This window comes from Rhinatrema bivittatum, chromosome 5 (assembly GCF_901001135.1).
Source record: "Rhinatrema bivittatum chromosome 5, aRhiBiv1.1, whole genome shotgun sequence".
Taxonomy (NCBI): Eukaryota; Metazoa; Chordata; class Amphibia; order Gymnophiona; family Rhinatrematidae; genus Rhinatrema; species Rhinatrema bivittatum.
In genome coordinates, this window is record NC_042619.1 from 380,447,072 (window position 1) to 380,463,130 (window position 16,059).

The following is a 16,059-nucleotide window of genomic DNA, read 5'->3' on the forward strand; positions in this document are numbered from 1 at the left end:
CACAAGGTACCAAGTGTACAGAAGACTCAGGAACAAGGTACAAGGTAATCAGAAGATTCAGGCAAGGCTCAAGGTAATCAAAAGATTCAGGTAAAGCACTGGGGTGAGACTGCAACGGGACTGGTCACGGGCCTCGCTGGACTTGCCTCAGAAACTGTAGATGTGCACCGAGGCACACCCTACTCAGCCACCAGTGGCTGGTCGCGGACCACGCTGCAAGTACAGGTTCTGGCAGAGTCTTTGCCACGGACGGAGCAAGCACTAGGGACTCCGTAGACCAGGGACAAGTACTGAAGTGGAAGTCTCCCGGAGGCTAGTGCTGCAGAAGAGAGGCAGACATCGTACCATGAGGCGCCCTACACAGCCCGCCCGTGGAGCTGGTCGCGGACCACAACATTTTATTTATTTATTTATTTATTTATTTACGTTTTTTATATACCGGCATTCAAGACTGGTAGTCCCATCATGCTGGTTCACATAGAACAGGAGTGCAAATTAAACTTAAACTTAAAACAATAGTGCGGAAAAAGCAGTTACATGTAACAGGGATAATAGAACTTGGCGTAGGAAAGAAAAGAAAAGAACAAACCAGATAAATTACATATGGCTAAATAACTTTGTTAGAGGTAGATAACAGTGATATTGAAGATGATGGGATTTGATTGTTAGTAGTTAAATCATATTGGCGTTAGGAATATGGCACACCAGGAACATGGCACACCAGGAATATGGCACACCAGGAACATGGCACACCAGGAAGCGTGGTATGAGGAACCAGGGCTTCAGGACAGCAAGAGACTCACAGACTTCAGGATCAGGAGAAGCAACATCAGGCTGGATCGCGGATATCAGGAACAAACATCTGGACTGGAACACAGATACTGGATCAGGAGACAGACCTTAGGGCTGGCACACGGACATCTGGAACGTAGACAAGAAGACAAGACGAGGAGCTCCAACAAAGAACAGGAAACACAGGACCTTGAAGAAGTGCTGGAACAAGGACGACTCCTGGAGCGAAGGACAGCAGAATCCCTGGAGTGACCAACTCCCTGCGAAGGCAAAGCTGGAATGGACGCTGAGCCCTTTTGTAGGGCTGAAGAGGACAACGCCCAGGGAGGGGTCAGCAGAGGGCCACACCTAGCTGGCTCTTGAAGAACAGGTGAGGGGCACACACCCGCACCTCAGGAAGCTGGAGAAGAGAGAGCTGGAAGCTGGTGACGTCCTCAGCCATGTGGAAGGCCCAAGAAGAAGCAGGCAGGCAGCGGAGCAGCCCTGCCCTGAAGCTGGACAAAGGGCAGGGCTGCTGGAGCGGCTCCCAGCCGCGAAGACAGAAGCAGGAAGCTGTAGAAGGGCTGGCTGTAGGACAAGCAGGGAGCTGTAGCAGGCTGCAGGAACCGGCAGGGACGGTTTCTCTGCCGGGCGAGGACCCGGGCTGAAGCAGGCACCGGCAGGGACGGCCTCCCTGCCAGCTGAAGACCCCGGGAGCGAAGCAGGATGTCGGGGAGAGCTAGGAGCAGCAACGGAGGACCTGGCCGCATGGAAACAGCTGCGGGGACAGCCCTAGCTGATTTGGGGGAAGAGAAGAGCATCAGTGGCCCGGGGCTGCGTGAGGTAAGAGCCTGCCCGCAAGGAGCAGGCTCACTAATAGTGAACAATGTACTAGTGACAACATATTAAAAGTGTGGTATCAGCATTCTCCCATGGAGGTTTCGCTTTGAAAGTCCTCCAGAAACCACACCTGGTGATTTTAAACTGAAATCACCAGGTGGACTTTCCCCTCCCCTGTCTTAACCCCGCCCTCTTTTCACCCATGGATAAAAGAAGGCCGGCTGTGAAACTTGTACATACTTTTACCCATGTAAAAACCATTGAATATTGTCCTGCTCATCCGTATGTGATTCTGAGAACATGAAATATTGTCCCCATATGTAACTGTTCCTCACAGTGTGGGAAGGCTTCCCTTGTAATATATCATACCTACTAACTAATAGACAATTTACTGGATAACTGGAGATATACAAAGTATAAAAATAAATGCTATCCAGAGTTGCAAATGCTGATTATGTATTTTTTTTCCTTTGGTTGTTATGATCTCCTGGCTCTTTCCTGCCTTAAGCAGAATGAAAATTAAGTGTGAGAATCATGGGGGATTTCTCTTTAAAACCCAGTAATCTATGTATACTACTAAGAATCAATGCTCAGTAAGCTGTCTGGGGTTCTGCAATAAATTCCAGCTTTTATAGACTTTTCCTTGACCAGGTAGCTGCCTAATGCCACAGAAATTGATTATTTGTGGTGTTCTTATCACTGCTTAAAATATCTAATTGCTTTTTCTCTGCAGATTTGGATTTGGCTTGCTTGATGCTGGACGATTAATGAAGGAAGCCCTTAACTGGACAAATGTTGGTCCCCAGAGACCCATGTGCTGTTGATAACAAGCCTGATCTGAATGTGTTGAGCCAAATTTGATTTTAATACAATTTGAAGGCATAGTGGAAAAACCTGCTCATTTTTTTTACTAGTGCATTCACCTACTTCTTTTACAGTTTGCAATGTTATATCAGTCAAGTAACTATTAAAGATCTCCTGAATTATGTAAAATATTTTTGGGATCTTATTCAGCCCAGACAAAAAAAAACCAAACAAACAAAACATGAAAATAGCTGGATTTCTTTTACTGTGTGGAATTTGAACTCTAAGCACACCCTTGAAAAAAAAACTATTTTTGCTGCAACAGGATGAGACGGTAAAGGTATACAGCTAGGCTAAAGACAAAGTGAAGTGATATCATACAGTAATTTTGAAGCATTACTAATTAAAATAATAGATTTTTTATCTTAGGATTTACCTATGAACAGCAGGATCGCTTACATTTCACCCATATATCAGTAGGAAATAACAATACTACTTTTACTTTTACTGGTGGAACCAATAATAAATTGAAAAGCCCTCCCAGTAAGGATAAAATTGGTTTATGGCACAAGAAATTAGGGATGTGGATCGGGTGCCCGATCGTTTGCGCTTTCGGGTTCGTGTGGCCACAGGAAAATCTCGTTTTCCCGTGGATCGGCATTTTTTATTTAGTAAAAAATCGTTTTTCAGCTTAGTGCGCGCTAACAAAAAATAACAAAATGTAACAAAAAATAACAAAAATAAACGGTTATTTGTTAGTGCGCGCTAACTCCTGCTAGCGCGCACTAACCCCAAAAAACGATTTTCACGAAAATTCAGGGGGAAAAGTGTTCGTTTCACGTTTTAGCCGATATATAACGAATTAAGAAATATCGTACAATATTTCAATTCGTTATAAAAACGATTCACATCCCTACAAGAAACTGCTTGTTAGTCACTCTTGTGCCAAGTACACAAACTACATTGGCCATTGGGTTCTTTTTCCCACCGGTCATGTTGATTCCTGTAGTATTCATTTATCACTTCCCTGAGTAGCACCTTTGAGCAGGAAGACAAATATTTTGACACATAAAATCATGTATTTCAAGTAATTAAATACAACACAACGCGCTACACAGTGCTGAAGAGTAGTGCTGTGCATTTGTATCTGAATGGAAAAATGTGACAAATTAGTTGGTTTGGGGTTTAGTTTGTTGCAATCAAACAGAAGTAACAAAGCACCCAGAAATACCGGAATCCTTTTCAGTTCATTTGGTTCGGTTCCTTTAAAGTCTATGGAGGAAGGAAAGCAAATGCATTTTCTGTTCCTCAAGTCAGACAGAGTGGAGCCAGTTGGGGATGAGAGAAGGAAGGACTAAAATCAATCACCTTGAAGCAGTTTTTCAACCCCACCTGTACCGGGTGACTTCCTCACTCCTCTTTCTAATTTTTTTTTGTTGTTGTTGTTGAAAGCAAACGAGAACTTAAGCTTAACATGCACGCACAGCATTTTCTCTCAGTCCCCCGTGTTAGAATTGGAGACATGGGTTGTGAAGCTCTTAGCGTCAGTGTTCAGAGTCCTGTTAAAGGTTTACACAAAGGCTCGAGAAACGTGCTGGTAGCCAGTAGTTCAGCGCACACAATGCTGATCAGCTCAGCCGTGCTCCTCCTTCTGCTAAGGTGCTACTGCTTGCACTGCAGGAAGCGTTACATGGAAACTGGGCCCCTGTGCTTCCTGTCTCACTCTGTAACCCATGGGGGCCTATTAACTAAGCCATTGTAGTTCTCCCGCCTAGGGTTGCCAACTGTCCAGATTTTCTCTGGACAGTTCAGAATTCAAAGGCAGTGTACAGAAACTAGATGGAGGGCTGAAACATCCTGCAATTGTCCGGGATGCTTCCTCCTCTTCAGCAGTTGGCACCTGATGAAGTCGTTCAGACACCGGCAGCTAGGAGGGAGGAAGCAGCTTGCGCCCGTGATCCTTTCATTCTTCAGGAGCAGGGAGGGTGAGCGAGGGGATCGCAGCAGCAACGCCGGTGTGAGCTGCGTTAAGGAAATCATGTGCCATCCCACTGCCACCAATGAGGCTGAGCAACAGAAAGAGGCCAGGAGGGGCTGTCGGCATTTTCTCCTTCCCACCCATGGTGCAGTAGAAAGAAGCCCATGGGAGCCATTGATATCTACTTCCTCCCGCCAATGGTGCAATATAAAAAAGCTAGACAAGGCCATCAGGTTCTCTTCCCTCCTGCTTGCAGCACAATATAAAGAGGCCTGAGGAGCATCGGCATCTCCCCACCCAACTGCAGTGCAACAGTATGAGGCCTAACCAGTCCTTCAACATCTTTGGCTGCTGAAACAGAGGCCTGGAATCTGTATATGTGTGAGATACAATGTTTGAGAGAGCCTGTGTGTGTGTGTGTGAGAGAGAGAGAGAGAGAGAGAGAGAGAGAGAGAGAATATGAGAGAGAGAGAGCCAATGAGTGTGAGAGAGCCTGTGTGTGAGGAAGAGAGCCATTGAATGTGAGAGAGATTGTGCATGTGTGTGGGTGGGGAGAGAGCCAGTGAGCGTGAAAGAGCCTGTGTGAGGGAGGATAAGAGAGCCTGTGAAGGCAAGAGAGGTAGTGTGTGTGTATGAGAGAGAGAGGGCAAGAGAATTAGTGAGTGTGAGAGAGCCTTGTTTGTGAGGGAGAAAGTGAGCCATTGATTGTGAGAGAGCTGTATGTATGTAAGTATGTGTGAGGGAGGGAAATCCAGTGGGATTTCCTATCGCTTTCAGGGACCCCCCCCCCCCGATACCTGAAAAAAGGGCGGCCAGGGGGCATGTATTGGGTGGGGAGATGCAGAGCGGGGAGGGTCGGAGGCCGGAGGAGCAGTAAGTAGTGAAATAAAAAAATTTTGGGTAGCTAGGTACTAGGTAGTGGTTAGGGGTCGGGATCGGGGTGGAAAGGGGAAAGGGGAGGAAGGTTAGGCAGGGGGTAGGTGTTATAAAATTGGCGCGTCCATGTGTGTGTGCAAGGAACCATGCTCACAAGGATGCGCGCCCCGCGGTTTTAAAAATCAACCCCAATATTTCTCAACATTTCTTAAACACTGTCCTCTGTGAGGACTTACAGATTAAATGTATCTATGTTGGGTGACTCAGCTTTCCTGGACATGATCCAAGAAGCAATTTAGGAATTTCAAGAAATCCATGCGAGTGAGGATTATGATCCATTTCTGTTGTGGGAGACACTTAAAATGATACTGTGAGGCGAGATACTTAGCTTCATAAGTTGTAATGAGGAAAAAGGAACAAAGAGAAAGGGTTTTCAAGAGAGAAAATGAGATCTTAGAGAAGCAACACAAAGCCATGGTGTGGAGGAATCTTAATGGGGAAATTACCAACGTATAAATGAAAGGGTAGAATGCCATGGATCAAAAAGAGAACCCTGTGGAGGACTGGGAGAGAGGGGGGCATGGCGCTCTCAAACATAATGGGAATCTACTGATCTTGAGGCTAGCATGCATTAAGATGTAGTTAAACAGAGACTCTGCATTATCTTGGTTATCCCTCAAAGACGGGGGAGGCAAGGGGGATAGAATTGACATCACTCGATGTCACAGGTTAGAAGGGTGCTCAGACCAGGCTGGTGATGGCCATATTGTTAAAGTATGGAGGATTATGTGTAAAGAGCTGGCCATACAGTGTGAGAGTCCTTCCCCCTTTCTCAGTGCTGAGGAATAACCCAACTATTCCAATGCATCCATTCAATGCAGAGATGGTGGATCGATAGGGATTAGGCTTGACATTTCTAGGGCAACTTTGGAATGAAGAAGGGTGGATCCCATATGGAGACTGAAAAGGGGGGTTTGGGCTGAAAGAACCATCATAAAATATATGAAAGGATGAAAGAGGTGATAGAGCTGGTTTGATAAATCAAATCTGGTAAGGTTTGCAGCAAGTACTCATGCAAGATGAGGACGGATACAAGGAAAGTAATATCCTCTACGTAAATTCTTCATAAGACTATATGAGAAAAAGGAACTCATTGATCTCACACTGAAACACAGATCCCAGCCTAGATCTGGTTAAGGAGGATTGAAGAGATATCTGGAGAGTGGTTCACAAAATCTCCATATGTGATAGGAGAATAAAGCTCATATATAAATTATTACATAGGACATAGAAATTCCCTTTATTTTTACTAAATTTTCTCTCTCCTCATCTAGGCTCTGCTGGAGAGGAAGTGGGATCATATCTACATGTCTGGTTGGATTAATTAGCTAGTTTAGTTTATTCTGCTTGATTGAGGACATTTCTTTCTTAAAGATCAAAGCAATTTACAATAAAATAAGGTACAACTTTAGTACATACAGTATACAATTAAACAATAGTAAAACAAAATATAATGTAAAATTAATAAAAAATAAAAAAATAAAATTACATGAATTTAAAATTATATACAACTGACCAATTCTATTGTATTAGAGCAAGGGAGTTATGGAAGGAGATACAGGAAAAATCTGGGGAAGCAGGAGCCATACAGATTAATAAAATACCATGTATTTCTGCCTCAAAAATATGGGCACATGTTATAGTGCAAACATATATTTGTAATATAGGAATGTATTAGGGATGTGCAATCGTTTTTTGATGATTAGGAAATTCATATGATATTTCCTAAATCATCATGGATCGGGAAACATAAAACGATTGCATTTTCCCCAAATTTTCATTAAAAAATCATTTTTCGGCTCAGTGCGCGCTAACAAAAAACTTTGATTTTGTTACTTTTTTTACCGTTTGTTATTTTTGTTAGTTAGCGCGCACTGAGCTGAAAAACGATTTTTCACGAAAAGAAAAATGCCGATCTGCGGGAAATAAGAGATTTTCCCGTGGCCACACAAACCCGAAAGCGGAAACGATCGGGCACCCGATGCACATCTCTAGAATGTCTACTTTCTCTACCCATTTTTTAAAAATATGTATGTTTTATGCATAAAATCATTTTAATAATTTGTGCACAGTAGCACAATTAAATGTGGAGGCAGGTATATTTTAAAGTATGCGTGTGCATCATTCTGAAAATACTTAGCTGCATGCAAACCTGGAATCATCAGTTTGCCGATACCCCTACAAGTTCACCTAGACTTTCACCAGTTTACCCACACCTTCTAGCATTTCACCCTGAACCCCCAGCAGTTCACGCAGACCTCCCACCCAAAAATTACTGACAAAACGCATCTGTTTTAAATTGCACAAGTCAATTAGCTAATATAAAAGTGTTCGGACTATTTCAATAATGTATGCAACTTGTGCACGTACCTATCAACCCTGTTCAAGAACACTCCTATACCAACCCTTTTTCTTCCCATTAAAATATATGCATGATACTGCAGGTAAGCGCAAACTCATGGGCTGTATCTATACTTACGTGCAATATATGCTGTTTTTATACATGCAATTCCCTTCTAAATCTTTGAAAGTTCTCTTGTGTCTGTACTGAGCCCCATGCAATTCAAGCATCAGCTGTTTGAACCATATGGGGCATGCCATTTAAGCACCTGAAGTTTGAACTGTGCAGGGCTCCTTACATACAGAGCATACTGTGATCCAAACTGCAAGTGTCCAACCGTACCGGTCAGAGGAGAAAGGAGGCAGGAAAAGTTGGTGCTAGCATCAGAAATAGCCACTAGATGGATCAGAGTGCTTGCTTGAGGTTGGAGTGGCTCGGGGGGGGGGAAGTGTTCTTGGGGGGGACTTTTGCCGCCCAGTAGCAATGCTCCTTCTGGAAAGAAATATATATTTGACATTGTCCACATATTTCTGACTTCTGGGAAAAGATTTTCATAAACCAGTCAACAGATGATGTAAGGTGTTATAACATCTAGTATCCCCTTGACATATGTAAAATACTGTAAAAGTACCAAGCTTGACAGTGTAGAATATAACGCTACAATTTTAATAGCTAGTAGCTAAAGGAGTTGGGGAAGAGATTTGTCAAATTTGATAATACTCCTGAGATGTTTTAAGCCAGTAAACAGACATTAATTGGGTTTGAAAATGTGTTTGCTAAATTACCTTAACTTTTTAAATGGAAAACAAAACCTGATCAACATTATTTCAGTGAAACCTTATGCGAAAGAAATCATGAATACTGTTTTTGAACAAATACATGCATCAATAGTCTGCACTAGGTGAAGAGGTAATCAGGGTCCACTAGATGCACAGCAGAAATATAGTCCTGTTGTTGCCCCAAAAGTTTCAAAATCACTTAACAGTAGTACTTGATGTTACCAGGTGTTAATCTGAGCTCAGCTCAGTATGCTCTGTTTTTGTGATCAATTAGGTTAGACATACTTAAGAATCTATAAGTATAAACTATTGATTAGGACATGAAATATCAATGAAACCAAGAGAAGATGTTACGATGGAGGTCTTCACTGAGTGGAAATTAAAATTTGTGGCATATATTAAGGGTAGGAACAGTGGCATCATTCAGTGGTGATAGTCAAGCAAGTAGGTAGATGTCTACCATGGATGTCTCTCTTGGTCAGTTGCATTCACCGCAATTAACATATGAGAATACCAGTGTCCTAGTTTGCAACATCCACGGAGCTTAGAAATAGGTTACTACCATATGTGATGGTATTCCAATCAATGGATATAAGAACATTTTGAGGAATGATGATAAAAATGTACATCAGAGTGCTGTATGTCAGGAACATACTGTTTCTGCCATATATTCCTTACATACTGAGTGTATTGTGATCCAAACTGCAAGTGTCCAACTGTACCAGTCAGAGGAGAAAGGAAGCAGGAAAGGTTGGTGCTAGCAGCAGGAATAGCCACTAGATGGATCAGATTGCTTGCCTGAGGTTGGAGTGGCTCAGGGGTGGGAGATCTGTTGACAAAGGCTTTTGTCGCAGAGACAACTCGCTGATGTATGCATTCCTCAGATAAATGGTAGTGGAAGCCACAAAGCAAAAGATGATACCGGACTTAGTATCTGTTAATGGAGAAAGCAGCTCTAATGTCCAGGTAGGTGGCCACTGGAGCACCAGTGATCATTGGATGTTATGAGCTGATATAACAATGAAGGTGGAGATGAGTCACAAAAGTCAAAGTTTTGATAAAATGGAAGAGAGTCAGCAGGAGGCACTTGCAGGGTGGGAAGATGTCGGTGAAGTGTTATGGGCCCGACCAGCGGAGGTCCGCGGACCAGCCCTTCACCTACCCCGGGATGTCTGGTGGCTGCCGCGGCGTTCCTGCGGCCTAGTCAGGGCGGTAAAGTTTCTTTGCGGCGTTCCTTCTGCGAGGGAGATGCCGCCGATATCTGGGCTGGCCCCACCCCTAGGCGCATGCGCGCACGGGGACCCAACTCTTAAAGGGGCCAGAGCGGGAAATGCACTGCACCTCCCAAGAGTGATGTCAGATGCTCCCAGGGTATTTAAACCCTGCACCAACTCCACTCCTGGCCTTGCAAAGAGGGTCACTGTTGAGAGTTACTAGTTGCTGCTTCCGACTACTGGCTTCTGACCTCGGCTTCTGACTACTGGCTTCTGACTTCGGCTTCCATCCACTGGCTTCTGACTTCGGCTTCCGACTACTGGCTTCTGACCTCGGCTTCCGACCACTGGCTTCTGACCTCGGCTTCCATCCACTGGCTTCTGACCTCGGCTTCTGACTACTGGCTTCTGACCTCGGCTTCTGACCTCGGCTTCCATCCACTGGCTTCTGACTTCGGCTTCCAACTACTGGCTTCTGACTTTGGTCCGTCCACTGGCTTCTGACCGGATTCTGACTACTGGCTTCTGACTTCGGCCCGTCCACTGGCTTCTGATTCCGGATTTCGTCCACTGGTTCCTGACTCCAGATTTCATCCAGGAGGCCTCCCCTAAGTCCAAGCGGCTCGGGTCCTCACAAACTCCTCTTGGGGGCAGCCGTGGGCTTCCAGTGGTGAAATTCCAGTTGGCCTCCTGGCTTCAGCTCTACTCTTCTCTATCCTCTGGAACTCCTCTTCAGACACCAACCCACAGGAGACTGCACATAAGTCTAAGCGGCTCGGGTCCTCACGGGCAACTCCTGGGGGGACCTCAGGCTTCCAGTGGTGAAGATCCCTCCGGTCTCTTGCCCTGTGCTGCCTCCCGGCTTCGACTTCCACTGTGGGTCTTTCCACGGTGTGTCATCATCTGTCCCAGCTGGCTCAAGGGTCCACGAATCCAACAGTTTGCAAGGCCATGGCAGACTTAAAGTTCATCCCCGGAATTGCCCAACATTTGCAGCAACAGCAAGTCTGCCTTGATGCTCTAATGGTGAATTTAGACAGACTGGCCAATCATATTGATGGAACACCTGCACTCGTACCTCCTGCGCCAGTTGCCGCGACTGATCCTGGACCAGCAACGCCCCCACAGTTGCCGGCACCCTCACAGTACTCGAGGGAAGCGAATTACTGCCGCGGATTCCTCAATCAGTGGGTCATCCGAATCAATCTGCTGCCTTCCCAATTTTCTACGGATCAGATTAAGACCAGTTATATTATTTCTTTGTTGGACGGGAAGACCCTGGCCTGGGCCTCTCCGCTATGGGAGCGTAAAGATAACCTTCTAGGGAATCTGGAACAGTTTGTCTCGGCCTTTCGACATATCTTTGACAAGCCTTCTTGCAGACCCACTGCCGCCTCTGCTATTATGTAATTATCATTATTTGAAGAACCAAACATTTCAATGTAGCCTCTAAAAGGAAGCCAATAAATGAATTGCTGCAACAAATTTGTGCAATACTTTTTGCCAGTAATTGGTTTCTTCTTCAATTTAATTGTCCACCCAACTTAAATAATTATCTCTGTCCTTCAAATTCATTCCACATATCCTGTGACCTTGTGAATTTTCATGCTCCAGAACTCTTCTTGTTCTGTTCTTCCAATCACGAGAACCTTCTTTTTGCAAAAAGTGATTCACCTCCAAACAATCTACATGGTGCTCAAAATACGGCATCTTGGATAATATAATACATCAGCCAATTACATGGCCGTTTTTCTTTATTTAGTAATTCTCTTTCAAAAAGACTTTTTGTTTAAAACCTAACACAATTTGAGTATTGTCTTTTTGACTTACTGAAATCAGCATCTAAATTTTGTTCAGCACCATTTTTTGCAATGAAGTCTCTGTAACATCATTTATTTCCCAGCATACAGGACCGGAAGTAACTGCAACTTGTGTCAGTGATTTATCTTGATTTTCTTTGGTTTGCATTTCGAGTTCATGTGGCTCATCACATTTGTCCTTGTTGCAGTTTTTCATTGGACTCATATGATATGTCATCCAAGGATACCTCTTCTTCTGTAAATGTTAAAATTGAAGATGATGGCTGGCTTATGAAAATATTTATCCAAAGAGCCTTCCCGTTTTCTTAATGAAATTTGACAAGCAACTTTGTTTCTCAAGCTGTCCCAACCGCAAAGTTTCTTCTTGGGCAGTGGCATTCTAACACACTAGCATAAGAAACAATTGTGATAAAGCACAAAGCATATAAAAAGTCACATGGAACCAACATAAACCCGGTAGTAATTAGATTAGGATGCACAGTTGCACACTGGATGGCAAAATTATGGTAGGATCATGTCCTACCCAATCTCAGAACCAGCTTTATGTACACCTGGGGCATATATTCAGAATTACACATTCACCGCAGTGATGGCGGCACAGCGTTCTCTTGCAGCGGTGGTGACTCCAGCCTATCAGCCCCTTCTTTCCCTTATACCCTGGCCTTGTAGCCGTCATCTTCATTTACCACTCTCTCCTCCCTTCCCCCTCATCTGTTTCATCTTTTAGTTATACGTAAAAGGGATTTCTGCAGATAAAGCAGTATTTTACTCATGGAAATTGTTTGTTAAAATCAGTCATTAAGAAACACAAGGTTTCCGATGCATAGCTTAAAAATTATACCATCTTCAGTCACCTGGTTAAGACAAATAAATCACTAATCCCATTAGCTAGATTTTTCTCTGCATGAAAAAAAGTTTGCATTCAATCCTAATACAAGGTTTTTCATGTAAAGGCGACAAGTAACAAAGTTTGAGCAATATTTATGCAGTGAGAGATTCATTTTTCACATGTTCTTGCACATCAAATGTGCGCCGTAAAATTTGAGCCTGTGATCCAATCAATGGTAAGTGGCTGATGTAATTAAACCCAGTTTAACATCGGCACTAAAGTTTAACACAGATTTTACTTTACTCACTCAATGGAAACCCGTCATGGTACTGCAGTATGCAGTAGTTAATGGATGCAAATCAAGCTAAAAATGTGAGTTACCCAGAAAATCTGTACTAATGCAAAAAAGTGCTTTAAGACAGTCTTTAGGACTGGGAAGTGACATCACCAAAAAAGATGGCAGCCCGAGGGATGAGCTACCCATCGGATTTGCATAAAGAACTAGCAAACAGTTAACTTTGGCAGACTTGTCAATCTTCAAGCTGTTAAGCAAAACGTTTTAACACCCCCATTATGGCTATGGGGGATCAAAACAATAGATTTAAAGGATTTTTCTTACTGTAAACAAGGTCCTGGGCTGTATGAGTGCAAAAAATTGGCAGCAGGTGGAACTGCCAGGTTGCCTGAGATGGTGGACGATTCTGAGGTAGAGTAACTTCCCGAGAGATCAGCGAGCATCAAGAGATGATTTTTTGGCACACTTCCAGGATATGAAGTCTGATATCCTAGAAACTGTAGAACAGAAGGGTGATATCACAGGTAAAAGAGTGAATGATGAGGGACAGAAGTCAGAAAACCAAGCAGATAAAATGATGCAATTGCAGAAATGTTCAGGTGCTTCAGAAGATAAATGCTGACCTTTCACACGAAAGTGATTTGGAGAATTGTTCCTACTGTGAAAACTCTTTCAGGTGTGCCAGAAACTAGCACCAAGATTGTGAAAAAGTGCTTTAGAAACAGAATTAAGAAGGTAGTAGAGATGTGAATCGTGTCCTCGATCGTCTTAACGATCGATTTCGGCTGGGAGGGGGAGGGAATCGTATCGTCGCCGTTTGGGTGTTTAGAGTATCGTGAAAATCGTTAAAATCGTGAACCGGCACACTAAAACCCCCTAAAACCCACCCCCAACCCTTTAAATTAAATCCCCCACCCTCCCAAACCCCCCCCCCCAAATGCCTTAAATTACCTGGGGGTCCAGCGGCGGTCCGTAGCTAAATCGGGGGAAGGGGGAGGGCAGAAAAACCGGCACACTAAAACACCCTAAAACCCACCCCCGACCCTTTAAATTAAATCCCCCACCCTCCCGAACCCCCCCCCCCAAATGCCTTAAATTACCTGGGGGTCCAGCGGCGGTCCGGAACAGCCTCCTGCAATTGAATCGTGTTGTCTTCAGCCGCCGCCATTCTGCGCCGCCATTTTGCAAAATGGCGGCGCAAAATGGCGGCGGCCATAGACCAACACGATTCGACTGCAGGAGGTCGTTCCGGACCCCCGCTGGACTTTTGGCAAGTCTTGTGGGGGTCAGGAGGCCCCCCCAAGCTGGCCAAAAGTCCCTGGGGGTCCAGCGAGGGTCCGGGAGCGATTTCCTGCCGCGAATCGTTTTCCGTACGGAAAATGGCGCCGACAGGAGATCGACTGCAGGAGGTCGTTCAGCGGGGGTTCCGGACCGCCGCTGGACCTGGGGGTCCAGCGGCGGTCTGGAACGGCCTCCTGCAATTGAATCGTGTTGTCTTCAGCCGGCGCCATTCTGCGCCGCCATTTTGCAAAATGGCGGCGCAAAATGGCGGCGGCCATAGACCAACACGATTCGACTGCAGGAGGTCGTTCCGGACCCCCACTAGACTTTTGGCAAGTCTTGTGGGGGTCAGGGGGCCCCCCCAAGCTGGCCAAAAGTCCCTGGGGGTCCAGTGGGGGTCCGGGAGCGATTTCCTGCCGCGAATCGTTTTCCGTACGGAAAATGGCGCCGGCAGGAGATCGACTGCAGGAGGTCGTTCAGGGGGGGTTCGGGAGGGTGGGGGATTTAATTTAATTTAAAGGGTCGGGGGTGGGTTTTCGGGTGTTTTAGTGTGCCGGTTTTCCTGCTCTCCCCCTTCCCCCGATTTACGATTTTTTGACGATAAATCGGGGGAATTGGTATTGTATCGTGGCCCTAACGATTTTTGACGATTTAAAATATATCGGACGATATTTTAAATCGTCAAAAAACGATTCACATCCCTAGAAGGTAGGTGCTGGCAGGCCCAGCATGACAGGGTTTGCACACCGTGCATTTGAAAGGGGCGACACACCTGGGGGAGCGACAGAAGCAGGAGAGGATGCTGGGCTGCCAGCAGAGCTCAACCCACCGGCAGCCAAAAATGAAGAAAGTCTGAGGCGAATTTCCCTTTTAGCTGCGCACGTGTGCTCACAGCTTTCTGGCCCTTCCCCCATCTCAGAAAGGCCAGTGGGGCTGAAGGAAGGACTAGACTGCAGGATCTTGGTGGAGACCATCCCACCATGGCCTGAAGAAAGGAGGCCATATACATGTATGAGAACCCGAGTGCATGTGTCTACGTGAGAGCTTCTGTGTGTGTCTGTGTCAGATCTTGTGTGCATGTGGGGAGTCCTGCAGGTCCCCAGTGTTGGCAGATAGAGCTGGCTCAAGCAGAGGCCCAACTGGAACTTCACCAATACCAGTCCTCATTCCCCTTAGGTTGAGCCCTCAGGTGCTGGCGCTAGCTGGACTTATGTGCGGGCCTCCATGGGGGTGAAGATCCATCTTGTGGAAGGTGTTGCAGGCTAACACAGAGGAAAGCAGTCAGGTCAAGCAGTGGTCCGAGCAAGCAGCAGGCAATAAGGGTAGGTTCAGGCTATGGTCAAGGCGGGCAGAGTTTTCTTAGGGTAAAGGTTCAGGCAGAGGTCAGGCCAGGTGGAGTTCAATTAGTAATGGTAAACAGAAAGTGTTGAGTGGCAGGTAGAGATCAAGCAATGTCAAAATCCAATCTGAGGTCGATAGAAGTCCAATCCGAGAAGAATGAAGAGAAGAACGAGGGACTGCTGGAACAAGGAGGGACACTGAAGACAGACGAGGAAAACTGACCAGGAAGACAAGAACTTAAGACGAACCAGACAGCCCAATGGGATCAAGACACAAGAACACTGCAGGAATCAGGAACCAGGAACAGAAGTCGGGAATCAAGAACGCTGAGGCAATGTATTTCTCTGAAGAGATGATCTATTGCCGATGTCATCAGCGGGCACTGCGGGAAGTTCTCGCCGAGGGCCCTTTAAATTATAGGAAGTTAGGCACGAACGTGTCCAGGGCAGCCCAAAGTCGGGGTTGGCGTCTCTCTCCCTTCCACTGCATCGTCCTCTCAGATGCAGCGGTCGGCCGTGAGGTCATTTGGGCGCCTGCTCCGGCGTCAGAGGCGTTTGGTGAGGCTGCAGGGCTGCAGGTAAGAGTGGCAGTCCATGGGCCCATCCTGTGGATGTATGCCGTACTGTTTTCCTAATAGGTGTATTGGTGTTCTAGGTCCTGGTGTAATATGTCCAGTGTTACCTTTTCACAGATGTTACTGTTTTAGTGCTGGCAGTTAGCGTTGTTTTGGTATGGAGGGCTTACTATCTTGTAATGGTAATTCCGTTTATTCATGGCTTTCTGAGGGCCAAGCCCACACCCAGCACGCATTACAAAAAGTCTAATTCCAT